This window comes from Canis lupus, chromosome 28 (assembly GCF_003254725.2).
Source record: "Canis lupus dingo isolate Sandy chromosome 28, ASM325472v2, whole genome shotgun sequence".
Taxonomy (NCBI): Eukaryota; Metazoa; Chordata; class Mammalia; order Carnivora; family Canidae; genus Canis; species Canis lupus.
This window is the reverse complement of record NC_064270.1, coordinates 25,931,241-25,959,219: the sequence shown is the minus strand read 5'-3', so window position 1 is coordinate 25,959,219 and position 27,979 is coordinate 25,931,241. Positions and strand designations below refer to the sequence as shown.

The 27,979-nt window shown below is 42.2% G+C and overlaps 2 long non-coding RNA genes across 2 annotated transcripts in view; both read left to right on the top strand.

Moving 5' to 3' along the window:
* Positions 1-34: 34 nt before the first annotated feature.
* Positions 35-27,979, top strand: part of LOC118352729 (uncharacterized) — a 142,929-nt gene continuing 114,984 nt past the window's right edge. Inside the window, exon 1 of the long non-coding RNA XR_004810353.2 lies at positions 35-1,044. This is a non-coding gene — a long non-coding RNA (uncharacterized LOC118352729). The remainder of the gene's footprint in view (positions 1,045-27,979) is intronic.
* On the top strand, positions 11,016-24,945 carry LOC112672377 (uncharacterized). The gene is made up of 2 exons (XR_003144241.3): positions 11,016-11,298; positions 23,968-24,945. It is a non-coding gene; the product is annotated as an uncharacterized LOC112672377 (long non-coding RNA).

The following is a 27,979-nucleotide window of genomic DNA, read 5'->3' as shown; positions in this document are numbered from 1 at the left end:
GAACATCTTTCATCTCATGGATGAATCTGTCAGCTAGAGCAAGGCTCAGGACAGCTGGCTGCTAAATCTAACCTCCAACAGAGGGGAGAGGCTGTTCTTGGGGACGTAATGAAGAGGGTTCAGGCTTTAGACAGGGAGTAGATGACCTGTACTATCTGCTATTCCTGACAGAGTTTATGAGATCTGTGTGAATATATCACAAAGTTGGTATTTAGGGGAACTTGTCTTTGTGATGATTCACTGTGTCAATATGGGAAAAGCAAATTTCTTTTTCTTTTTTTTTTTTTTGGTAGCATTTAAGTAAGACATTTTTATTATAATTAATCAATATTTCTTTTTATGCCAACAAAATATTTCTGAGGAGTGTCCAGTATCTTTTCTACAGTTGCTGCAGCTTTCAGACCCTGGGATTGGAGGCTGGCCAGGCATCCACTCATCACCTAGGGAAAGGGATGTGTGATAACCATTATGTCGTGGGTCCCTTTTCAATCCAGAAGATGATTTCATTTTTGCTACCATTACAGTATTCCTATTTAGGGAAGCCAGGCTTTCAAAACTAGCATTTTGAAGAACCACTTACCTTAAGCATTGATGCACCGTGGGCAGAACCAGTTCTTTTTGGCAAATGCAGAGCATCCAGCCACAGGTCAATAGTTTGCACAGTGGGCAAGTTCACCATTCACTGCTGTGAATCCCCTGGAGCTGGGAGCATCTGGCTTTGGTCACTTGTTCCCCTAAGTGCAGATGTTTATGCTTTTGTTTCCTTATTTATAGAATTAGAGAAAATGAGATTCATCTCATAAAAATATTATTTTTTAAAAATGCCATCTCCTGAAAATACAGAAGAGTCAGAGAAGGCAGCTGCTGGTGTGCCCATCTGACCATACAGCACAGACACAGCGCTGCTTTGGAGGAGACTTGTTACTGTCATTCCAGGTTCTCACTGCCTGTTCCCGAAGAGGCACCTATAAGCAGAAATCCCAGAAAAAGACCTTCGACACAAGGCCTTAGAATCTCCTTCTTCTCTCATGTAAGATACGCCAGGTAAGAAATGGGATGTGGTCAGAGCCACTTTTGTGTGATTCCATTTCTCAGATCACCTGCAGCAGAATCACATGGGGTGGGGTTGGGGGATGCCTGTTTAAAGTGAAGATTTCTGGACTATAGCCCAACCTAGTGAGTGAGAATCTCTGAGGATGGAATCTGGGAATTTGCTTTATTTGATAAGTTATACACATGATTTTTAGATATACTGAAGATTGAGAACCACTGGTATTGCTTTTCTTGGATGGACTTTTTGGTCTACATTTAGTTTAGTAATTAAAATAATGGCAGACAGGGCACCTGGGAGGCTCACCGGTTGGGCATCTGCCTTTGGCTCGGGTCGTGATCCCAGGGTCCTGGAATCGGGTCCCACATCGGGCTGCATGGAAACTGCTTCTCCCTCTGCCTCTGCCTCTGCCTCTGCCTCTGTGTGTGTGTGTGTGTCTCTCATGAATAAACAAATAGTCTTTAAAAAAATAAAATAATGGCAGGCAGTGCTTACTCTATGTTAGTCATTGTTCTAAATACTTCTATTTATGTATGTATTATTAATTTGACCCTTACAAAACTTTATGATACAAATCTATTATAATACCCCTAAGAGTGGACAGAAACACAGAGAAGTTAAGTAACTTGCTCAATAACACACAGCCAGGATTCAAACCCAGGCAGAGTCCGGTTTCAGAGTCCACATTTTTAACTCTAGATCAGGCTATTTTATACCTTAGTTTCCTGTAATATGAACACATCCCCCCATGTCCGATCCATCTGGCAAAAACTCTTCTTTCAAAACTAACTTAGCATTTTTGCCTCTGTGAATTTTTTTCCTCACCCCCTTGAGGCAGAACACTTCCTTCCACTGTGTGTGAAAGGGGACATGGGAGCACAGGCAGTAGCAAAGTTACCGTCTCGCCTCTTGGCCTTCCCCCCACACCGTGACATCTACTACTTGTTAGCATTGGCATTAAAGCCACAGGTTTTAGGTTGTTAAAAATGACCCTACCTTACAACATTCACTGGCATTGAGTTTACCTGTCAATCAAACTGTGAAAACCCAGGTCGGATCTCCTAGGCTCGAAGTAAAAGTTCCCCTCGTTGACTCATCAGAACAACTCCATGTGAAAGGCCGACTGGTTTTTTGAAGAAGTGAATGAATGAATGAATGAATGAATGAATTGTTTGACCACATGTCATTCTCTGGTATCTCATCAGTGCCCCGGGGGATCAAGTCCTTTCCCTCCAAACCAGAGGTCCTGCTTTGCTATGGAGGGTCATTACCTTTCTTTGGCAGTTGCAAATGTGCCGATGCACATCATAATGCCTCATGTTATGCAGCGCTTTTATCCGAAGTAGACTGCAAATCCTTTTGAATTGTCAGATCCATCCTACGTTAGAGCTGGGACTTGGGCACTATTATCATCCCCATGGTGTATGCAGAACCAGTAGAAGGTTAATGACTTGCCCAAGGTCACCACACATGAGTGGCTCAGGCGACCTCGGAAGCACCTTCCTGACCCACAGGCTTGCACTGCCTCCCGTGCTCCTTCCTGCTCGCTTGGCCTCCTCTGCCATGTGCTTCAGTGCACACCTGCAAGCTCTGGTCACTTGTGCGTTTCCTGGTATCAGATACTCTTTCACTCCTAACGAGTCCAAGTGTGACAATCACTCCATCAGCGCCTCAAAGCAGGAGCATTTGAAAGGAGGGCGGCTATTTTCCATGAGTACAATTATTTATGTGCACAAATAATCGTGCACATAATTGGCTAATGGAGAGTGCAATCGGCCACATGTGGGCATAATTAGCCACTTGCCCCTCATTTGGAGGGGATAATTATCAAAGCAGGCAATTTTATATCTGCGGATAATTGTACAATGCAGAAGAGAATGGTGGATAGGAAATCCGGTCCTTAATTACTTTTCATGTCGTTACTTCCAGAAAAGCGTTTCAAGATAAAGGTAACTTTCTGTTTTCAATTGCCTCCTTGGATCAACTGTCAGATCTAGTTGTGAGGAGAAGGCAGAGAGCAAGGGATAGGAAAGAATGTGCCAGCATTTTGTGTACCAAGCTGAAGTCTGACGCTTCCTCGCCAGAAAAACCCCAGCAGCCAATTACCCTGGACATTACACCGAGGCCCACCTAGTGGCCAGCCATCTGCCCACGCAGACGATAAAGCTCAGTTTTTATCCTTCTCCATTACTGCGTATCATTTTTGCTTTAGCAGTTTTAACGTTTTCCTCACTTTGTGGTTTTATAATCTCAGAAACGCCAGTTGGCTTGGCACAGTAAGTGATTTTGTTCACTGCTGGAAGTGGGTCATTTAAAATGCTTTAACAATACCTTTAACTAGTCATTCATCTGGGGATGTACATTGAATAATAAATTGAGAACACGTCTCTTTGTGGTTTTTCCAAGACGTTAGATGACAGAGATTTTAAAGTCTCCGCTGTGCCCCCTGCATTCCGGTTTAAACAGCTCTGCAAAACTTTCCCACTCTCCCACTCAATCACATAAAAATACACTTGCTAACAGCAGATCCTAAAAATACATGTCACATGCGAGCACAAGGGAAATTATTTCTTAACATGAATTGACTCTTTAGGAATATGCAAGCTGAGTAATTTTTTAAAAAGAAACTCCAAATCTCCCATTACACTACCCTTCATCTCCATCAGAGTCTGGAAGGGGGAGGGGGCTGGTATGCCCAGTGGTTGGGGGACACGCTTTTTGACATTAGAAAGGCGTGGGTTCCAAGCTTGGTTCTGCCGCTTGCCAGTTGTGTGAACTTGGATAAGTTGTTTAAAATTTCTGACTCCATTTCCTCATCTGTTAAGTGGGTTGTATTGAAGATCAAAAGGATTGCAGGTAAAGTACCTAACACAATGCTGGGCACATTGTAAGAGCTCAAATAAGTGCTGGCTATAATTAATATTAAGAGCCTCATCTTTCATCTATAGGTTCGTAACCTGTATCAGTCACATGACACTATTTCCTGTGTACAGGCCTCATCTCCCTACTAAATGGATAGGCACGTGGTCTTATACATCTTTATAATCCACACAGCATCATGCCCATAGAAGATGCTGAATAACTGGCAATGGATGAGTCGCATAGCATCACGTGACATCTCCCTCTAACAGCCACTGACCTTGAGCACAATGTCACACTGCCTTCTATGGCTTCGGGACCTAGATCATAAACTCTACCCTCTACCCTTTTCTCCACAGTCACCCTCCTGGATGGGGTGGGGGAGGGGTCCTTCTAATCTCTGTGTTCACCTCTTCAGCTTCATGACCTCTGCATCACTCTAGCCACTCTTTAGACTTCATCATCCCTCATAGCTAAGGCACCCCAGGATCTTGAGTTTTCTTTGATCTTATTATGTCACCTTCCTTACCTTCCACCTTGCGGGGGCCCAACCGTGCACATCTCTTCCCAGCTCTGCTTTTAGTGCCTTCACATTTATAGCTTGAAACTAGTCACTGTGGGAGTATTTATACCACATAATAAGCAAATGCTACAAATCGAGGCTTTCCCCACCCCAGGAGAACGAGTGGCTAACCATTTTCCAGCATAACATTGCATATGGTTACATATATTTATATCATAACCCCTAATCCCTTCCCATCTCACTGTTGTCCGTCATCCCCTATTAGCTTTTACCTTTCTATTTTGTAATCCAGAGTCATCTCTTCCAAAACACATAATACTGCCCTTCCATGCCATGTCCTTTGATGGTCTGCTCATTCCTTTCGCCAGGCTCTATTTATGGGTGACTCCAACAGTCTCCTCTGCTCCCACTCATTCCTTCTGTTACCCGTGTCTCATTAACTCCTAATGTACTCCTCTCAGCTGACATTCTTAACCTGCAATTTCTTTACTTTTTTTAGAGATTTTATTTATTTATTCATGAGAGACACGGAGAGGCAGAGACAGGCAGAGAGGGAGAAGCAGGCTCCCTGTAGGGAACCTGATGTGGGACTCGACCCCAGGACCCCAGGATCATGACCTGAGCCAAAGGCAGACACTCAACCACTGAGCCACCCAGGTGTCTCTTAACCTGCAATTCCTGATGCCTGCATAGTAAGTGGCGTTTTAAATATGGTGGACACTGTCTGTCTGCATTTATTGTTCTGATATTCACATTACCTCTTTAAGAGAAGGAGAGAAAGACAGAGGGGTCACATGCAGGTCTTTTAATGGCTGGCCCGCTGGTGCCTTTAGAATTTTTGAACCCAGTTTTAAGTTCTGGCAATGACTTTCATGTGGCATTGGATGCTTTTTTTCACTCATTTCAGAATGGAGCTCTCTACTATGTATCCTCATACAGCCCTGACCCATGTCAACCTCGAAGTGCTTTCTCAGACCAGTACAGCTCTTCCTTGAAAGAAGAAAATCATAAATATTTCCTTTTTTAAAAAAAATTACAAATCTACAGTCAGGTGCTTACCCCAGAGTAGTGTTGCTCAAGGTTGTTTATACTGAGCCCACAACCAAAGCTCAGTGTTCCTCTGGAACATTCACTGAACCGGGGCCTGGGCCAGAGCAGGCTGGGGGAGAAGAACCCTTACCGTCAGGCAGGAAGGGGAAAGGTAGGGCAGGGGATGATAAAGAATTCCGTTGAAGGGCATTGCACCCTGCTCTCTGTGATCGCTCCGCACGTGGCTAAGTGGGAAACAGCTAACTGAGCTGGGTGCATTTGGCCTGCACAGTCCTTTTGAGGGATTTTACCTAAAAATTGAGATTTCTGGCTTTTCCTGAGAAATCTTCAGTATTGGCCCAACCGGTCCTGCATTTCTGCATGGGAACACAATTGGCCGGAAATGAGTAGCAGCTGCCCCTTTAAAACAGGAGCAGGGCTCCAGCTGGAAACAGCCCACAGCCCCCACCCAACCACCCCAAATTGTTTTACATCCAGCCCAAATCACTCATTTATGTTGTTAGCTGGGCCTCTGCAGGCATTTGAGTGTGTGACTTCCAGCCTAAAGGAAGACCCTTTAGGGGCTTTACCTGTATTTTAAAAAATCTCCCAAAGTGACGTTTTATAGGCGATAGTAGAACCTCAGTGTTTTTCTCATCTATGAGCCTCCACAGAGAGGGCCTTCTACAAAGTTAGATGTTAGATGTTCTACTAACTTCTTCTTTAGATGTTAGTTAGTTCTACTAACTTCTACAAAGTTAGTTAGATGCTCAGCTAACTAGAACGAAGTGCTCACTGAATTAAATGGATTGCACATCTGGGTAGCCTTGCTGGAGCTCAGGCATAAAAGCCTGCTCTTGGCGGGATGAGCACTGGGTGTTATGCTAAATGTTGGCAAATTGAACTCCAAAAAATTAAAAAAAAAAAAATTGCTGTTCAAATGTCACTTGTAACAGTTTGGGCTTAGGTCTCTTAGCAAGGGAGGCAAGGTCCCCTCGGAATGCACGTGTATAGGATGCACAGGCCCTTTGAAGAAGATGAGTGAGAATCAGTTACTTAGGGAAGCTCCTTTCATTGGGCAAATTTATTAGCGGATCAAGATTTCAGTGCTTAATAAAAGGACCAGAGCCCTTATTAGTCGTTTAATCCTTACTTTGCCATGTGGGCCTCTGTTTCCTCATTAGAAAAGCAGGACTTGGTGGCAGCGGAACATTCTGCATGATTCCAGTCTGGGCTCCTCCAAAAGAAGGGGGGGGGGGGGCGGCAAACTAGTGTTAATCCCAGCACCTTCACAGCAAATGTCTTTATAATTAGTCTTGTTACTGACTTTAAAATAATTTTTAAAATCCCTAAATAAAATAATGAACGTTATGCTTCTGATGGAGAAGGAAGTGGGAGACTGTGAACAAGCCATTTTCTCACCATCATGACTTGTTCTTGGGGAACAGCACCTGGCTCAGGTTGTTCAGCGTCTCCCTGGGCCAGTCAGCCTAGAACGTGGAAGAAACAGAAATCCTGCACGGAAATTAATAAAGATCTCTGATACACCGCCTTTGAAGCATCTGCCTGCCCTCAAAGTCATGCACTTGCTCCCATACTAATTAGAGCGGAACAAAGTGGGTGCCTTTCCTTTTTGGTAGAAAATTAAAAACCAAGAAACTGTTTCCCTGTCCTTTGATGTAACCTGACACCACTGTGCATAGGAAGCGTCTCCCGTATTGAAATGAAGGATCAAGAAAACACCAAGGTGCTAATTGAATTCACATCTCCTCCTCTCCCAGAAGCCAGAAAAACAGAACTAACAAAGCAGTTTTAGTTCACAGAATCTAAAGAACCCAAACAGACCCCTTCCTTCTCAAATCGAAGTCCCTTTTAAGCATCTGAAATTGTCGCACATCAAATTTGATGCTGTGTATTTATTTCTACGGAGGACGTTCCTCCAAAGGCAGCAAGGCTATTATTTCCACAAATAATTTGTTTACCACATAGTTAATGATATAAAATCTGTGAGGGCTTGATCAAAAATGGCCAGAGATACTCATAGCAAGTCAAAGTAAGTGAACAAAGAGGAATTTCTTAGCTGAAGACAGGTATGACACATTTAGATCATTTCAAAGCTCTTGAATCACTAAGAAAATCTATGATTAGTTTTTTAAAAATTCATTAAATCGTTGTAGGACAAAACCAGAACTCAAATAAATCGTCACTTGCAGCTACAACTTGTCAAGTCCCTACTCCATACCAGATGCTATTCTTGACATTTTTCGTAAGTTTATTCCCCACTATAAGCGATCAGTATTCCACTTTACCCATGGAGAAACATGCTGAGAGGCAAGGTCGTTTAAGGTCATTCAGCAAGCGGCAGCATCGGGATTTGGATCTGGTCTAACTAAACCTAAAACCTATGCTTTAAATACCAGAAAGCCTTTATGATGATGAATTTGGCAATGAGCACAGGTTTGACCACATCCCATAAATTAAAAAAAAATCACTCTTCTTGTTATTTTCTAAATCGTCTGTTGAAGTTTTTATTTCTTTCTTTGCAGACGTGTCTCTTAAAGTCTTAAATTTTTGAAATGTATGGCTGAAAGTTGTTACACTGTAACATTAGTAGCTTATTCTGTTTATCATACCTGTCTCGACTCTTTCCTTCTACTTGTGAGTACTGCCTGTCGAAAATCTACTCTCCTTGGTTAGACAGTCTGTCATTTTTGTTTTATTTGGGACTGGAGAATTAATGGATGGGACTTAAATAAGACATGGTGGAGGGATGGGAGGTTTAAACAGATAAGCAATGAAGAAAACAAGTGTTTGTATGGATAAAAATGTGCAAAATTGGGCAGCCCCGGTGGCTCAGCAGTTTAGGGCCGCCTTCAGCCCAGGGCGTGATCCTGGAGTCCTGGGATCGAGTCCCACATTGGACTCCTTGCATGGAGCCTGCTTCTCCCTCTGCCTGTGTCTCTGCCTCTCTCTCTCTCTCTCTCTGTGTGTGTGTGTCTCATGAATAAATAAATAAAATGTGCAAAATTAAAGATTCTAGAGGAAATAGCATAGCAGTTTTAAGAGTTTCCAGGTTTTCTAGTGGCTCTTAACAGCTATTTATAAAAATACTGAAGCATCTTATTTATTTATTCATGTGCAAAGCAATCAATATCATGCTTCTCTAATATAACACCTAGTATGTCCCATATCAAACTCTCGAAAGAGCAATTGATTAAATAAAGGCAATGACATTTATTTCCATGACCAGTGATAGGAACACTATTGTTGAATTATACTCTTCTAGATATTCTTGTCATACTTGTGGGTTTACTTTTCTGTCTCTCTGCTTCCCTGGTGAGCAACTTAAGGAAAGCTACTGTGTCTACTTAGCTTAGCATCTCCTGCGCCTAGCACAATGCCTAACACAGAATTGGCACGTGGTAAATTCTCATTGAATGAGTAGAGGCATTGCCTGGAAATCCCTAAGTGACCACTGGGTTGGACCCCAAGAACTAGTTTTGACCCAGGTCCAGCACAAGTTCTCCAAACCCCTTTGAACACCAAGCATAAAGCTACGAGGTCTCCCAGCCTAGAGATGGGTCCATTTCCCTAGCCCTGGCCTGACCTACTTCCAGCTTCTTCCTCTTCTCCCTGAATGTCTGCACCAGCCCCAGGTAGAAGGATATACGAATTATGATACCAACTCATGAGCTACTTTGAAGACATCCTAGGTGAACCGACGCCTGAATACTGAGTAGGGCTCCAAGTGAGGAGCGGAAAGTGAAAATCAGACAGGCAGACAGGAGGCTAGTCAATTAAAAAAAAGAACTCAAGAAATTCCCTTAGATTAATTGCTAACGAGCTTGGAGGTCACTGTCACATCTTTGCCATATAGTTAGGAGGTGAGAAAATGAAGACAGAGGGGACACAGAGTTACTGAAAAGCGTTAGTACAGAGAAGAGTGAACTAGGATAGTAACTAGTGGCAAACCTCGGTCAAGGAAGATTTCATTGTTTTGGCTTTTGTTTTAAAAGGCCGGTTGCAATGCAGGAGACAAAATATGGAGCAAAGGGAAGATAGAGCCCCTCACCCTCAGAACTCACACGGAAGGGAGACCGTAATAATTTAAAAAGTGATCTGAAGTCAGCCGTGACATAACCTTCAAAGATTACAAGAAATGAGGAGGAGAAGCAACGGCCTTGGAAAATGTGACCGTACAGCTAAATGTCATTTTGACAGCTTCTTTCTTGGAGGTACATTTAAGATTATTTGAGTTGTCATTTTCTCTAGGAAGACTTCACTTTAATTATACAAATATTGAATATTTTTCAAGATAAAAATGGTAAAGAATTTGCTTTGAAGTCTTTAGCCTTCAAACACTATTATATGAAATCCTCATTGGAAAAACAGTGAGGAATATGGAAATACGTGCAATCCGGCCTCATAAATGAGGAACTGTGAATGTTAATAGTGCAGTTTTACCACAAACCTTTTAAAGGGCCCACAACGGAGAGGCTTTGTTATTTCAAATATCACAGATCTGAGGGCTCCCTGAGGGAGGTAGTGATAAATATTGGTAAAATGCCTATAAAGACAGCACGGCAAAAATAAGCCAAAAGTTTGAGTTGGCCATTTAAAAAAGCTGCGTAACCTTTCATTTAATTGCCTTTTCGCAGCAAACCAGAAATAAAATCTGAATGCAAAATGTGCTGGTTACCTCTGAACATGCTCAGTAATATCTGCCATCAGGGGATTTAAAGTGTAATTGCTTTGTTCTCGGCTTAGGTGCAACCAACTAGGGAAAAATTGAACTGTGGTGTGCCAGGGGCAGTATGTGTCTCTGGGCAGGGCTGGGGGCCAGGGCAGAGGGGGACTGCAGAGTGGTGAGCAGCCTGGAATAGTGGAAAAAGCTAGACACGCATCAAAATCCCAGCTCTCCCATTCTGCAGCTGAGGATCTTGCCTGAGTTACCAAACCTTCCTGAGCCTCACTTTCCCCATTTGTAAAATGGTTATAATAATACCTAATTTCGAGACCTATAGTTAGAATTAAAAGGCATAATTCATTCATTCGACAAGTACTCATTGACTACCGTGTGCCAGGCTCTGTGCTAGGCTCTGGGAACATAGCAGTGAACAAACCAGGCTGACATTCTAGTGCAGGGAAGGCAGACCATAGAAAATAAATGTCTGTGGCTCCGTCAGCTAAGCATCTGACTCTTGGTTTCAGCTCAGGTTATGATCTCAGGGTCATGGGATAAAGCAGCCCTGCACTGGGGTTCCGCAAAGTCTACTTGTCCCTCTCCCTCCCCCTGCTCATGCATGTGCACGCTCTCTCTCCCCAATAAAATCTTAAAAAGAAAGAAAAGAAAGAAAAGAAAAGAAAAGAAAAGAAAGAAAAAAAAGAAAAGAAAAGAAAAGAAAGAAAAAGAAGAAAAGAAAAGAAAAGGAAAGAAAGAAAAGAAAGAAAAGAAAAGAAAAAAAAGAAAAGAAAAGAAAAGAAAAGAAAAGAAAAGAAAAGAAAAGAAGTCAGGTAAGTGGCACATGAGATGAAGAAGTGAAGGAAATACAGCAGGTTGAATTGTTCACACGTGGCAACAACGGTACTCCCACCCCATGGACTCCTGCTACAATGTGACCTCAATCCTTCTTCTCCAATTAAGAGATGGGTTCTTTGTTTCCTTCCCTAGAAACGGGATAGTTTTGTGACATCAACCAATAGAACATGTGGCAGTGGTGCCTTGGGAATTCCGAGGCTAGCATGTATGAGACGCAGCTCCCACCTCACCAGCTGGAATGCTCACCTCAGGCACCATATAAACTAGTCCACAGCCTTGAGGCCCTGGTGCCATGAGGTAGGTCAAATGAGCCCACATGCAGAGTTCCCCTTCAGGGACCCGAGACTATGAAGAGAGAAAGAGAGACCTGGCCAGCCCCAGCTGCTTGAAACTTGCATTCGTCTAGTTCTAACCACCTTCTGACTCTGACCAGTTGGGAGAGATCCAGAAGCCACAACTTCCCGGCTGAGTCCTTGAAGGATTCCTGACCCTCCGAGACCATGAGAAGCAAAATGTTTGTTGATGTTTCAACCCACTAAGTTTTAGGGGAGATTTGTTACACAGCAACAGACAAGCGGAGCAGTAGAGAAGCAGAATAGAACAGACAATTTTATATAAGGGAGAGAAAAGCCCTCACTGAGAGTTTTGATCAATGAATTAGGGGAGTGAAGGGGTGAGTGAAGATATCTGGGGCGCAGGTGTGCCTGGTGTCTTCAAGGAACAGCAGGGGACCTGATTGTCATGAGCCAGGAAGGGAGGGAGCCAGGAACAGCAGGCAAGTTCAAAGACCAGATGGTCCAGGGTCTTGCAGGCCGCTTACAGACCAGTTTTTACCGTAAGTTCAGAAGCTATTGGATGGTTTTGAGCAGAGCAATGACAGGATATGATTTATGTTTTAATAGGAACACCCTGGACGCTCTGCTAAAATTGGTACCTTGATTATTACTTTCATTACAACATCTCTATAAAAAGCAAAGGTCGGCTCAGTAAGGTTAAGTAATTTTTCCTAAGTCACTATGCTACTAGCGGCAGAGATGGGATGCAGGCCCACATTATCTGTTTCAAGATACCTTCTTCTAAGACGAGGATGAGTTTTACAGAAACAACACCGTACCATAACTTCAGGGCTGGAAGGTGCCATTACCCCAGATCCTCTTATGCAGCTGCTCCCCTTTTGTGGAGGATGTAAGGCTAAAAACATGGTAGTTACAAACCTGGACTCTGGAGCAGGAGTGGAGCTTAATGGAGCTTAAATTCCGCCTTTGCCATCCATCAGCTACATGACATTGGGAATGTCTCTTAACTTTCTGTGCCTCAATTTCCTCATCTATAAAATGAGGCCAACTGACTATTGTTAACTGACTGGAATTTGAATAAAAACTTTAAAAAGTAAAAATAGAATGAGGATGGGGCACCTGGGTGGCTCAGTCATGGAGTGTCTTAATCTTGATTTCAGGTCAGGTCATGATCTCAGGGTCATGAGATCGAGCCCCAAGTCAGGCTCCTTGCTGGGCATGGAGCCTGCTTAACATTCTATCTCTCCCTCTCCCTCTGCTCCCCACCCTGCTGGCATGCATGTGTGCACACGTTCTCTCTCTTAAAGAAAAAGAAGAAAGAAAGAAAGAAAGAAAGAAAGAAAGAAAGAAAGAAAGAAAGAAAGAGAAAGAAAGAAAAGACGAAAAAATAAATAAAATAATATGAGGACAACTCTACCTCAGAGGGATCAGGTAAGGGTGGTCAGACAGGCATCCCAGGCACTTTGCCCAGTGCCTGGCCTATAATAAATGCTTAGTCATGTCTCACTGGCCATAAGCACAGGCATCCAGGGGCTCCCCAAATTCTGTCTCCCTCAACTCTACATTAGAAAATCATCATCCTGCAGGGCCTGAGTGGCTCAGTGGTTGAGTGTTTGCCTTTGCTCAGGTTGTGATCCCTGGGTCCTAGGATCAAGTCCTGCATCAGGCTCTTTGCGGTGAGCCTGCTTCTCCCTCTGTCTGTGTCTCTGTCTCTCTCTGTGTGTCTCTCCTGAATAAATAAATAAAATCTTTAAAAAAAAAGAAAGAAAATCACCATCCTACCTTCAAACCCCCATCTCCTGCCCCTGTTACCCACATTCTCCCGCCTTTTGGCTCAATAGCACCTTCCCTCTCACTACCCTAGGTAGAACTTCTAATCTTATATCCAATACCTGAGGAATTCTACTTTCTCCATCACTGTGATTTCCAACTCCTGTCCATGACCACTTTGTCAAAACCCCTGTAGGAAAGAGGGGAGCTTAGAGAAGCTCTCTTTCCATTACCCTTTCCAGGCTCTGCTTCCACCTCTATTTTGCAATAACAACTGCTCTTGGGCAGTCCTCCTCATCATGTCCCACCCATTTCCCACTCTCTTCTGCCTCTGGAACATTCTCTCATCTTCCTGGATGACACTAGACCCTGGTTCATGGCCTTTTCCTCTGGCAGCACTAACAGGATTTCCAACATCCTTGCTTATCCTGGTCCCCACACCCTGCTCATAAAATGGGTCAAACTCATCTCTTCTCACCACTTTGATCTTGGCCTCCTGTCAGTCACATCACAGCCATGATGACGGCATTGCTTTCATGGTTTCTCACAGCGGCTTCACCTCTGTGATTGTGTTAGTCTGTTCCAGCTGTTATAACACTACGTGGACTAGACGGCTTATAAACAAAAGAAATTTATTCCTCACCATTCTGGAGGCTAAAAAGTCTAAAAGATCAAGGCACCTGCAAATTCAATGCCTGATGAGAAACTGCTTCATGATTCATGGAAGACTGTCTTCTCCCGTGTCTTTATGTGGCAGAGAGGCAAGGGAGTGCTGTGAGTGCTGTATGAGGGTGCTAACCCATTCACAAGGGCTCTTCACTCGTGTCCTGATCACCTCCCATGTGCCCTACCTCCAAATACCATCGCTTTGGGGATTAAGTGTCAACGTGAATTTTAGAGGGACACAGTCTATAGCAATGATCTCTGGGGTGGGGGAAGGAGTGCTGTCATAAGACTCCAAAGCCCTGGCATCACTGCCTATGGACTTGAGCATGCCTCTTTCTCTTTCTGAGTCTTTAGTGAGGAGACAAGAGCCAGGACATTGATCTGGGAGCTTAAGTCCTCCCTTATCTGTGTGACCTTGAGCCAACCATCGAAGCTTTCTGGGCTTTATTTATTTATCCATAAATTGAGGTGGTTGGAGCAGAATGGTCCCTGATGGTTCCTACAAGCATGAAAACTTCGTATTTTCTAAGATTGAAATTCTATTTTTGATCCCCACTCCTCCTTCCTGGTCTCCCACTTCCTCACTCTGACTGAAGCAGTTTTGTTTTGTTTTTTCTCATCATGAAAATGACCCTTCCACCTCCTCCCTATCCCCTGTGCTGAAGCCTCATTGGCCCACTTATAATTAAGTGGCCATATCTCTTCCCTCTGTGCTTTTGCTCTTGCTATGACCTTACTGGGGGAAACCCTCACTCAATGCTCCTCCAACACAGCTCTGAGTCCTCCTGTACAACCTCGCTGGAAGCCTCTCTGGATACCCTTGTCCCACCACCACCTCTCTGACTCCATTGCTTCCTGTTTGATCTCTGTCATTGCCCTTGTGCCAGGAGACAGTCTATAATGATTTTGAAACCCAGAATGCTGTCAGCCATTTTTTGAATCCCCAGCTCCTGAAAAGTGGTGAATTGCTACTCAATGAATGAGGAGATCCCACCACAAGACAGATCTGACAAGGGTACATGTGCCATTAGGACATATCCTGCCAGATTTGCATTCTAAAGGAAGACCAAACTTGGAATCTCAATCCTCTTATTTTAAAAGGTATATACCATCAATGGGACATCTCCTTTAGAACACCTAACCAGAGCATCATGCTCTGTATTTCTAGTGTAGAATTCACCCTAGCCTCCCAGGTGAGCCCCACTCGTGTCCCCTATTTTAAAAGAAGTGTTATCTTCTAAAGGCTCAAACCTTAGGACCATCTTTGCCTTCTACCATTGTCCTGGTCTCATGCTGCATACTCTCTCCTGGACTTTCCCCCTGGTTTCCTGCTGGGTCCCTGATTCTCCTCTATCACACTTGAGTATACCTTGCAGATTAATCTTCCAAAAGTTCAATTCTGATTGTGCCATTTTTCTTTTTAAAAAAGTCTTTGCTGCCTGATAAATAAGATTTAAACTCCTCTGGCTCTCATTCAAGCCTTGTATGATCTCATTCTAATCTCACTTTCCTAGATCAATGGTCCATTGGTGGAAGGAAAAATACTGTCTTCAAAGCTGTGGGTCTTCAGCTGAGTCCTGAAAGATCGATAGAATTCCACTTGGTCTGGTGGTCAGAGCAACATAGATGTGAAGATTCTTAATCACAGTTCTGTCGTTTACCATTTGAGTAAACTGGACAGCCACTTCAGTTCTCTAAATCTTAATTTTCTTAATTAAAAACAAGAGTTCTGACAATTTTCCTAGACCCTTTTGGAACAGAAAAGCAGAGAAAAGCTCCCATGTGAAATGGGAACACAAAGTCCTTGCCTTCATGTAGCTAATTTCTTTGGTCAACCAAATCTTTTTTTTTTTTTTTTTTTTTTGTCAACCAAATCTAATATGATGACTTTAGTTTGTTTCCTCCCAAGAGAAATCCTGTATACATAGTTACAGAAAGTCTCCTTGGAGAAGACTTTTAAAAATTTTTTTGTCTTGTTAATGAGTTTCCTGGGTGGTTCTGTTGCTTACAAAAATGCAGGCAAGTAGGGACCTATTATCCTAGGTTAAGGTTACCTAACTGGGTATTTTACCTCCTGGTAAAGAGTTGCCTCCAGCTATGCAGAACTTTGGGAAGGGGAGGTATATTTGTAAACAGTGCCAGCCAAGCCACTTCCACACAGAGTGGGTAGTTTGCAGGAAAAGGGCTGACCAGGGGCATAGGAACTAAAAGGGAGTGTTTTCCAGGACCAACAATCAGCTGGTACTCTTTATAAGTCTGTCAGATATTAACAGCTAGAAATCAATCTAATTGCTTGATGCCCATGCTTTACCAATATTTAAATATTTTGATATCACACTTGCTGTAGTGAGTAAGTTAAATGGGGCGTACGTGCAGCCTGAGCAAGAAGCTGGCCTAGCAAGGGTACCACTGTAGAGTGGACAAAGGTCCCCAGATCTGCCCAGGACCAGTTTTTGAAAGTGACATTCATGCAGATGAAAATGGTTCCAATCTTTCTCTCCCTGATATTTAGATATAAGATTGACAACTTTTACAAACCAACTAATCAATCTCCCAGATTGGGAAAAGGAAGTTTTCAAGAAGATACTGGACTTCCTACAGATGAAAGAAAGGGGAATTCAAACAATTAATTAGAAATAGAAAGGAGATTTTATGCTATTTGTTCTTTAAGTTGAAAAAGTGGGTCAGAATGGCAAACACAGAACACAGTGAACAACAAAAACTATCTACATGCTTGGCTGTGAAGGATAAAGTGTTCCAGAAATAACAGAAGAGAAAGTCTATTATTGGAAGGTTCAAAAGAGATTTTTTCCCGAGACCTATAGTCCAGTTTGTTGAACCAAATCTCTGAATGGACTTCAAACAGAATCTTTTTTTCCTCAGAAGTAAAGCTATTACTCAAAATCAACCAAGAGCAAAAGAGCCACATTATAGCAATGGAAATTGGTCAGCTGTTCCCATGCAGAACTGAACTCAGAAAAAATATTCATTTTCTCAGCAATAGCTTGTCATTAGCTATAAGTTCTGCTTGGAAAAAGCCAAGTGATGCTAACAGTGCGACGCTACATGGATATGAAATGGATGCAGTAGCCACTCCCCCATTAGCAAAAGAGACAAGCCAGCAAAAAGTGATTAAAAGAATCATTTGCATCCCCCGAGGACTCAAGATTGGCATGACAGTGCTTGGCTATTCGTGCCACCTGCTTCAGCTAGGTTCTTGGTGGCATCTGCTGAGAATATTGGCACTGTGGATTTTCTGTATTAAAGTGGGAGCTGTGTGTATACATAATGATACACACTCAGTAAGTGCCCCAAATACTAACTGTTGATGTTTCTGAGTGTACGGAGGGGGCTTTAAAGCAGCTATTATAATACTAAGGACGGCGGGGAACAAAAATGATTTTCCTAGGCACAAGAAAAGATCATAAATTTGCAGAGAGTGAGAACGTGAAGAGCCACAAGCCAGGAATCAGAATCCTGTAACTAACACCTCACAGTTTATGTGGTATTTCTATGCCGTGGATCCTGTTTAAGTCATTGATGATCTGAGTTTCCCCATATATACGATGAATACAGCAGCCCTTCTATCTCCAGGGTACTAGGAGGGTTAATGGTTCATGTCACCTGTGACTTCATCAAAACTAAGGTGCAAAGAAAGTGAACTAACTACCAAGGGAAGAAGGATTATTACTTACCTTTTTTTACCTTCTTAGATTGTACTAAGACAGTATGTTTTGTGTGTGTGTGTGTATATATATATATAAAGATTTATGCATTTCAGCGAGAGAGCATGAGTGGAAGGGGAAGAGGGAGAAGGAGAGTGAGTCATTTTATATCATAAAAGCCAGGTGAGAGGCACTTTATTATTTTTTTAAGGTTTCATTTATTTATTTGAGAGAGAGAGCGAGCACGTACACGTGTAAGTGGGGGGAGGGGCAGAGGGAGAGAGAGAGACCCTCAAGCAGACTCCCCTCCCCACCATGCGCTGAGCTCAGAGCCCACTCGAGGCTTCATCTCATGACCCTCAGATCATGACTTGAGCTGAAATCAGGAGTCCGATGCTTAATGAACTGAGCCACCCGGGCAGCCTGGGAGGCGCTTTAAAGGAGGGAATCACCAACACAGTCAAATATTCCAAGAGCATAAGTAGAACTGAAAAGAGGTCACTGGACTTGGTCATCCTTAGAGAGAAGTTTTAAATAGTGATGAAAGGGCCCTGATGATTCTGAATTAAGGAACCAAAGGATGAGGAAGAAGTAGAAATGATGACAGAGGCCAGGCCTTTTGAGAATTCCAGCAGTCACGGAATAAGGGAATCAGACAGTAACTGGTCTGCAAGGAACTGTTTTCTTTACTTTTTAAAGTCTGGGAGGATCCTGGGCATGTTTATAGGCAAAGAGGAAAGACTTGATGGAGGGGAAATTGATGGTGAAAAAACTTAATAGTCATGTTAAATTTTCTGAGTGATTGGAGCCATCCTTTTCAAAGTTGGAGATATAGTTAGTGAAAACAGAGTGGCTGGACTGTGAACAGAAGTCTCGTAATTGGACAATTATTGCATATGAGGCTGCAGCTTAAGAAAGCCCATGAAATATGCTTTACCTGGAAGAATGCTCCTGTGTACCCAATTAGTCATCTGGCAAGAGAGCAAGCAGCAGTTTTTTCAGTTGGCACAGAAAACAGAGATGTTTACTACCTTGAAACACTGTTATGAGCCATCATAACATTAGGCTGTTTGTATAAGCGCTTGAAAATATTGAGCTGTAATGCTTCAAGGAAAATGCTAACGTCCTCAGACTCTGCATAGGGCAGATTAAAACCCAGTCCTAGCCAAGAGGAGCCAACGGGACATGAAAATCAAAGATAATGTGGTGTCCTGTGGCTTCCTGGAGTAGAAAATATCAGATATTCTTTGGTTAAAAACAAAGAATATCTGAGGAAGGGATATGCTTCAGTTAATAATAATGTATCAGTATTGATTCATTAATTATAACAAATGTACCACGCTGATGTAAGAAGCTAATGAGGGCGGATATTGGTGTGGGGTATATGGGAACTCTCTGTACCTCTCTGTACTGTTTTCTCATTTTTTCTGTAGATCTAAAACTGTTCTAAAAAAGAAAATCTGCTTTAAAAAAAGCAAAGAAACTCAGTCCTAACTGCAGTAACTAGAAACCACACCTTAACTCTAGCTATTTTTATTCTGTAAGACATTAGAGATTAAATGCTTGGGCTACCTGGAAAATGAGTCAAGTTTTATTATATATGTGAGCAGAGTATGTTCATTAGGACACCCTATTTCTCTGCTTTGGGAATTTCTTTTTAAAGTAAGTTCTCTTTTTTTTTTTTTTTTTAAGATTTTATTTATTTATTCATGAGAGACACAGAGAGAGAGGCAGAGACATAGGCAGAGGGAGAAGCAGGCTCCCGGTGAGGAGCCCAATGAAGGACTGGATCCCAGGACCCAGGGATCACGACCTAAGCCAAAGGCAGACACTCATCCATTGAGCCACAGAGGCATCCCTTAAAGTAAGTTCTGATCACACTTTCTCTTTGGCTATTAGAAGACAGAGTCAGATTTGTGGCCCGCCTCTGTCCATGTTGATAGCACATGTATTCACTTAATGTGCTTAATGCAGCGACTGAGAATGTAGACTCTAGATCAATGCTTTGGTTCAATCCCACCTCCACCATGTTAGCTATGAAGTTGGGCCAGTTGCTCAGCCTCTCTGGGTCTGTTCCTCATCTGTAAAATGGGATGATAAAAGGATCTGGGGGTGGGGGTAGTGGTGTACAAATTTATTTTTGAAAATTAAAAAAAAATCGGTGTTACAGATATATGACACAATTTCATTAAAGGGAGTTGGGGAAAATTTGCCTATGTGCCTTAGATAATGAGTAAAGACTACAATACTAAGGACCACAGGACAGAAACTTTATAGAAGCACAGGACTATAGTTAATAAAGTCATTTCCCATGAGAGTACAGGTTAACATTCTGACATCACTATACATGTATCCTGGGATTGGGCAAACAAGCTAATAGATAGATGATAGATAGTAGTAAAAAAGAGAGAAAGTTAAGACAAAATAGAAATAAGTGCAACTTGAAGTCTTCCTTCATACTGTGCCAAAAACAGAACAGGGAACAATATCCAGCTCTTCTGTACGGTCACATTCTACTATTTTTTTTTCTGCTTTTATACTTGCTCTTCCCTCTCTGCAGGTAGTATTCTCTGCTTAGTCTACTGAATTAATTAGTACTCCTCAAAAAAAAAAAAAAATACTGCTTACCTCAGAGTTTGCTTGGGAGATTAAATGAGTGAATGAGGGATCCCTGGGTGGCGCAGTGGTTTAGCGCCTGCCTTTGGCCCAGGGCGCGATCCTGGAGACCCGGGATCAAATCCCACGTCGGGCTCCCGGTGCATGGAGCCTGCTTCTCCCTCTGCCTGTGTCTCTGCCTCTCTCTCTCTCTCTCTGTGACTATCATAAATAAATAAAAATTAAAAAAAAAAATCTTTAAATAAATAAATAAATAAATGAGTGAATGAGTAAAGTACTCAGGCCAGGTGCTTCCTAAGAGCTCAGCAAATGCCAACTATTAATTTGTGGGGGGGTTTTTTGTATTAGTCTTATCGTTTGTTTTATTCATTTCCTAGCCTTCATCTTGCCTGGGCCTCAATGTCCTCATTTATTTAGTCTTTATCCCCTTTATTCTGTCCTTTTATATATATTTCATCAGACCACTTGGAGTCCTTAACCATGTTAATCTTCCCTCAGGTAAGTGGGATGATTGATTGTGGACTGTTGATATTTTTCTTATTAGTAATTTTCTCCAATATTTTTATTGTGGTAAAATAGACATTGCATAAAATGTACTTAACCACTTTCAAGTGTATACAGTTCAGTGGTCACTAGTACGTTCATCTTGTTGTGCAATCATCACCACCACCCATCTCTAGAATGCTTTCAATCTGTAAAACTGAAACTCTGTACCTGATAAATAAGAACTCCCTATTCTTCCCTCTCCTCCTCTACCCCTGGCAACCACCATTCTACCTTCTATCTCTGATTTTGACTATGCTAAATTCCTCAAGTAAGTAGAATCATATAGAATTTGCCTTTTGTGAGTGGTTTTTGTCCTCAGCTTCAGTCATGTGATAGCAAATGTCAGCGTTTTCTTACTTTCTATGGTTGAATAATATTCCATCATATGTACAATCACTTTGTTCACCTACTTATCTTTTGATTGACCCTTGGATGACTCCCATGTTTTAGCTCTTGTGAATAATGCTGCTGTGAAAGTAGGTGTGCAGATGCATATGATTGTTCTATTTTCAATTTTGGAGGGATCTACCATACTGTTTTGCACAGCAGGTCTACTGTTTTACATTCTCACCAACAGTGAACAAGAGATCCAGCTTCTCCATATTCCTACCAACACTTATTATTTTGTTTTTATTTTTGTTTTTTTTTTCCTTTTTCTTATGGTATCCATCCTAATGGGTATGAGATGGTACCTCATTGTAGTTTGATTTGCTTTTCCCCAATGATGAGTCATGTGGAGCATCTTTTCCTGTGCTAACTGGCCATTTATGTGTCTTCTTTGGAGAAATGTCTTTTCACTCCTTTACTCATCTTTGAATTGGGTTCTTTGTTTTTTTGTTGCTGACTTTTAGGAGTTCTCTCTATATTCTGGTTGTTAATCCCTTATTAGATACATGATTTGCAAATATTTTCTCTCACTCTGTGGGTCGACTTTTTTATCTGTTGATGTACAAAACTTTTAAATTCTCATGAAGTCTTTTTTCTTTTGTTGCCTGGCCTTTGGGTGTCATATCTAAGATATCATTATCAAACTATTATTAATAATTTTTAAAAGATTTTATTTTTTAAGCCATCTGTGCACCCAACGTGGGGCTTGAACTCATAACCCTGAAATCAAGTGTCACATGGTCCGCTGACTTAGTTAGCCAGATAACCCTAATTAGCAATATCTGAAACACGGAAGTACAGATGTTACACATGTGACTGGTGTTGAATAAGCCTGTTGAATAAAATAGTTCATCTTGATCAAAATCAAAATTCCCAATATAAACCATATCTGTTGGTTCAGTAAACGGGTTAAATCATAAAGTCTCCAAGCATGTGTACTCTACTAATGTTACCTTGTGTTAATGGATGTCATAATTGGCTCAACCTTAACTGTGACCCCCTATGCAAAGAACTACCCTTTCCTGATGCTTTGGGTAGGATTTAGTTTTCATGAGGCCAAAAGGACTAGTTGACTTATTTTTTAAACATGAAAGGCTCCTATATTGAATCTGAGGTTGAGTTCATCATTTGATAAGCCACGTCCCATAGTAATGCTCCTTCAGAGAATACATGCAGAATTCCTTAAAAATAAAATTCTCTTAAAAATAAATATGCTTTGGAAAAGTAGGTCTGGTTTTCTGTTTTGTTTTGTTTTTAGTAGGTCTGTTTTACATTTCTGCATCTTTATTTGATTAGTGGCATGATCGGTTCCAGCAGATATTCTGAAAACTTTTTTCAATATATTTAGCATACACAGAAATCTTATATCCATCTCTAATTTACTTAGTATAAGAACTGACGTAGGGAATAAGCTTATTTATTTCCCAGTGACCAGCCAATTATCTCAATACCAATTATCACATGAACAATTTTTCCCCACTGGTTTGCCATGTTACCTTTATTTTACATTAGATTACTTTATGCATTTGAATCTATCCCTGGACTTGATGTCTGCCTCATTGGTCCGTTCATGTATTCCTGCAACCAGTTCTGATTTAATTACTGTTGCTTCATAATACATTTTCATATTTTATATTTTCCATTACAGAAATTTGATTTAATGTTTCTTAGGATTGGGATCCTTTGCTGTACAACACTGGGAAGGATTTAGAATGGTGGAGACAGTTCTGGAGTACATTTTAAACTCTCTATAGCACCAAGCTTCTCTTTAACAGAGTGGTTTTGTTCTTTTTTATCTAAGACAGTTGTGATTTTAGAGAGTGAATGGTAAGAACTCACACATGTTCCGCCAGTGAACTGCCTGCTTGCTCTTTCTCTCTGATCATTCTGTCTTGATTATATTAAAGTTGAACCAAAAACTCTTCATAGTTTGGAGGAGATGGGCAACCCTCTGCAGGTGGGTTCAGCACCTGCCATGGTGTTACACTTCTTTGAATGTCCTCTTTTTTTTTTTAAAAAAAGATTTTATTTATTCATGAGAGACACACAGAGACAGAGAGGCAGAGACACAGGCAGAGGGAGAAGCAGGCTCCATGCAGGGAGCCCGATGTGGGACTCAATCCCAGGTCTCCAAGATCACGCCTTGGGCCGAAGGTGGCGCTAAACCGCTGAGCCACCCGGGCTGTCCTGAATGTCCTCTTAATTGTATGTACAGCTCTGATTATTCAGAAAGAATCAGAAAAGATCTCTCTACAAATTTGATTCCATAGAAATCTACACGAATATAAATAATATTTATTTTCTCTGATGTTGCTTTTCTAAAAATAGGTCATCTAGGTTATTGTTTTGTTTCTCTCTTGCCTCTCTTTTTCCCTTTTTTTCTCTCTGTCAGTTTTTAATTCAGTATCTTTTCATTACTATTAGTATCGTACCTCATTTATGCTTTCATTTTTATGGGCAGTTTTTAGCTCTTTTACTTCATTCAGTAAAAGGTAAGTGGTTTCCAGGTCGTTTCATTTCCAACAGAGAAGAGGGGAGGCAGAAATCATAGCATAATTAAAATAGGTTCTGAAGGTACAGAGCCCAGAAACAGGGAGAGAAGGAAGCGAGGTGAGGGGGGGGGGAGGGACGTATGTATGCCTTTCCTGTTAAGCTGGTTGCTAGGAGGAATGTCAAATCCCTCCAGGTGTCAGAGAGTCTATCTGCCGCAGGAAGAAGATGAACTTTCCATCTGCTCTCTCCCTCCTGCTAGGAAAGGCCTCTCTGTCTTGCCTTGTAAGGATAGGATGACTTTTCACTATGCTGTGTGCTCCAAACTCTGATTCTAAGAAAGAGAAAGAGAAAAGTAGGCCTGGCAAAGATGGAAACATCCAGGGGGCCCTGCAGTCAGAGGCCTTCTCATAAAAACTCAGAATGAACTGAGTGGCTCATGGGTCCTTCCAGTGAACAGTCTCTGAGTAGGTGATGGTGACAGCTCTTTCCTAGGAGCTTGTTTCTATGTTGGTGTAATTGTTCTGCAGAGAAGTAATATCTGACAACTGTGGGTCCCTGAAGGGGTCAAACTGCAATGCCAACGAGTGGATGTGGTAAAGCTGCCCTGGTGAACCAGAAGAGCAGACCTAGAGTTTCTCCATCAGCTGGCAGTTGAGAGGCTACTTGCGACAGGAAGCCATCTCTACCTCAATGTAGATCAAGCTTCAGCAGTCACGTCTCTTCCATCCTTCCTGCTTCATGCACACAACTAGATCTGTTTCAACTCAGGGCTTTTTGGAGACTGGGTCCAGTGACCATTGCTCAGGTCCAGAGGTGTCTCTTTCCTTCAAATTTTTGCTATGTCCATGTTGGTTGGGTACTACATCATTTTACTGCGCTGTATGTGGGCACCACTTTCAGCAAAAGAGGAGTAGTAAGCATGCAGTGTAGAATATTATAAAAGATCAAAACAGCTGACAGTCTGCTACTAGCATGCAGTCAAAAGATAAGACATACTAGAAAAAAAATCTGTTAGAAGCTCTTTATTAGAATAGCCAATTAGACCTAAAAGGTAATAGGAGACCAGAAGCTTGATGACAAGAAATGGAGACAGGTCAAGAAAAATTAGACATGTGGTTCTAAATCCTGAGTTAGAAAAATGAACAATTTGAAAGAAACACTATCAACTATACTGAATATATTTTTGTAAGAATAAGAAGGGAACCAGAGAATATTCCAAAGATACTCAATTGTTGAAAATCTTAAATGTACTACTTCCAAAATGAACAGACAGAAATGGAGGCTTGAGAAACAAAATACAAGATCTGAGAAAACATAATCAAATACTTCTCTAAAGACTCTCAGCATTGAAGCAAACTCTCTAATCACACATGGCAAAAAACAAAAACAAAAACAAAAACAAAAAACAAAAAAACACCTCACTATATTGGGTTTTGGAGCATTTTCATGGAGTATGATTTGGAAGTTTCACTGGATGTGGTGTTGAGTGTAACTGTTGACAAAAAGTTTTAAAAAGAACAAAAGCACATTTTTTTCTATCAGATTCCTAGAGGAATAGAGACACAAAGTCCAGCACTTTAGCATATCCACGCAGAGGCTTATATTCTGCCTGAAGAGGATTCAATGTTTGCACAACCTGTGATCCGCAGTCAGAGCTTCCAGTCTCTGGTTGGGTTTGGTGGAGCAGCACTTTCTGACAATCCCAGCATCTCTTCATCCTACCTGGGCCACTAAAGATGTGGATCCTTCTCTGAAGCTCAGAGTTCCCCCAGTGTCCTGTTGGAACCATGAAACTTGGGCCTGGGCCAAGCACAGAATGTTCAAGAGGCACTGAAGCCCACCCACGGCCTTCCATAACATGTCTCTTCCAAGAACACGTACATAGATGCCCAGCGCCTTGTAGCTCTTTTGTCTTTGGGTGCTAAGTGATTCCAAAGAATCGTTTGCTGTTTGATCCAGAGGAACATGACCGCCAGAAGGAAGAAAGGACTACCGTTGAGCTGAAATCAGCAGTATTTAAAGACCTGCAAGAAGTGGAGGAGGAAGCAGTCACCAGGACAGCTGCCCTGGAGTATGCTGAGCAAATCCTGCCTGGCTATTGGCACATCAGTATATCACTCTGTTGAATCCCCTGGTGTTATCCTGACTCGTTTCCCTCAATTTGGGATCACTGCCAAAATTACAGTGCTCTGCTCCTGGGTTGTAGGTAAAATCAAATGAGATAATGCCCCTAAAGCGCTGCATGTTGTGAGCACCCAATGAAGAGAGCAAAACCATGGAGCATTCTGCAGCAAGTAGAATCAATAGATTATAGAAATACACAGAGCAACAAGGATAAATCTTAAAAATCTTAAAAACCTAGTTGATTGAATAAAGAAAAAGAATGATATATAACACAACACTGTTATGTAGGTTGATCATACGTGTTTATACAATTCATAAGAATACATGCGAATAATGAAATACACATGCATTAGAACAGTTACCTATGGGGGGGACAGGGTGGCAAGGGGAGCAGTCAGGGAGAGAACAGAAATGAGGAATAAATACATGAAAGCAGAGAAGGGACTGGAAAACATAACAGCGTAAATGTGCCACGAACTGAGGAGTGTAATTAACTCAACTTCCTGCGTCTGAGCTTAAAAATAAAAAGATAATGATAGTTATTATTAATACTCTGAGATTTTCCACATCCTTTCAACTGTAAAATGTTGGAATATCCTTCAGATGGCACCCTTCTTGAACTTGCTCAGGCAGGGGAGCATTTTCCTCCAGCTTTCCGGGTGATTTAACACATCAGGGAACAAGTATATAAAAAGGCCTGGTGCTCTCCTGTGTAGCCATTCTGGACTTCAGAGCTAAATTGCAAAGTCGGTTCGACACATGTGATTTCATCTATGAAATTAGGGCAAGGTGGGAAACTGACACAGAAAAAAAAAGTGATTTATTATATTGTTACCATCCCTTACAAGTAGAGGGTCAGATACCTCTTTTGCCCATTAGTTTAAGGCCAGATCATCGGAACGTGGCTATTACCACATCCCTTAAAAGCCCCCCTCTGGTCCAATGCCTGCAGGGGCCGTGCGCATTCCCCATCTGCTCGGATGGTGACACAGTAATTGTGGCATCTTGATGGTGCAAACTCTCGCACTTAGCTTGATCGGGGCTGACACAGCAGAAAACAATGGATCGAAAAATGTTTGGACTTCAAAGGTAACAGAACGAAGTCGGAGAACAACTACTGGCCAAGCCCGAGAGGTTTGGCGGCGGGTGCGGGACTGTGTTTTTCCGTTGACAGCTGAAAATGAGCCCGGCTTCGCGGGAGCTCTCTCCCTCCCTTCCCCAAGGTTACCTGCAATTCTAATGATCCGTTCTCTCGGAGAAAGCAAGAAAATGGATTTGGGGGGCAGACGTTTGTTGTAGTTCTAGCATCCGTTACAGGATGGGAGATGTGTTTCCCCCACCAAGTTTTCTTAACAATAACAATACTCTTCTCCTGACACTGCTGCATCTGCCCCGGGGCTGGTAGTAAGGCAAGTGTGGACTTAGCACCCAGAAGGCACCCTGTCCTGATGCGTGCGCCTCCGACAGTGCTGGCCTCTCTCCTTGGACAAGACAGCGCCCCTCCGGCCCTTTGCTCACAAAGTCCTATCCCTCTTCCCTGTTCCTCTCTCCATCCCTGATAGACTCTCTTTTTAATGGCCCATCTCTCCAACTTTCTCCCTCCACCGGCCACATCAGAGATATTCGTGAGTGTGCATGTGTGTGTGTGTGTGTGTGTGTGTGTGTGTTCAGTCTGTGCACAGATACATGTCAGAATCTGGGAGAGGACATAGAATTTGAAACCGAGGCAGCACTTGGTCCCCTTGCCTTGATTTCAGTGACAATATTTAATATGACTGAGGTTATAAATAGTATTCAAGGGAGGATATGAAGTTTTGTGCTCATCAAAGGGGATGTGAGTTTTTAAGAGAGGCTAAGACACCTGCCTCTGTTTGAATATAAATTGAAGGTTTAACCCCCAGCCAGTGAGTTCTTCTGTTGTTTGTGGGTCTGCGTTTTTCCTGCTCTTACTTTCTGATTTCATCTGTTCTGACAGTTCTACTCCCATGTGAACAAGTCCTGGTACTCTAGTCCGGAGGTATGCGCACACTCTGCCATAGTCTTCCGTGAGCGTCAGTCTCGTAATTTAGAGCATGGGCTCTGGAGTCAGGCTGCCTGGGCTCAACTCCTAGCTCTGCGCTCATCAGCTGGTATAGCCTTAGGCCAACTACTTAATTTCTGGGCCTCAGTGTCATCATCTGTAAGCTGGGAACGATGGTACTAAATCTAGAAGGTTTCTGTGAAACTTCAACGAGAGTAATAGAGTGCCCGGCAAGTAGGAACCATCAATAAGGATTTGTTGGTTTTCTGGTCTCTTTTGCACACACCCAACAAATCTTGCATATAATTTTAAGGGAGTTTCAAGATTACTAACAAACTCAAGTTCTCCATGTCCCACAACAGCTTCTCTGTTCTGCTTCTACTAGTTCCCTCCAT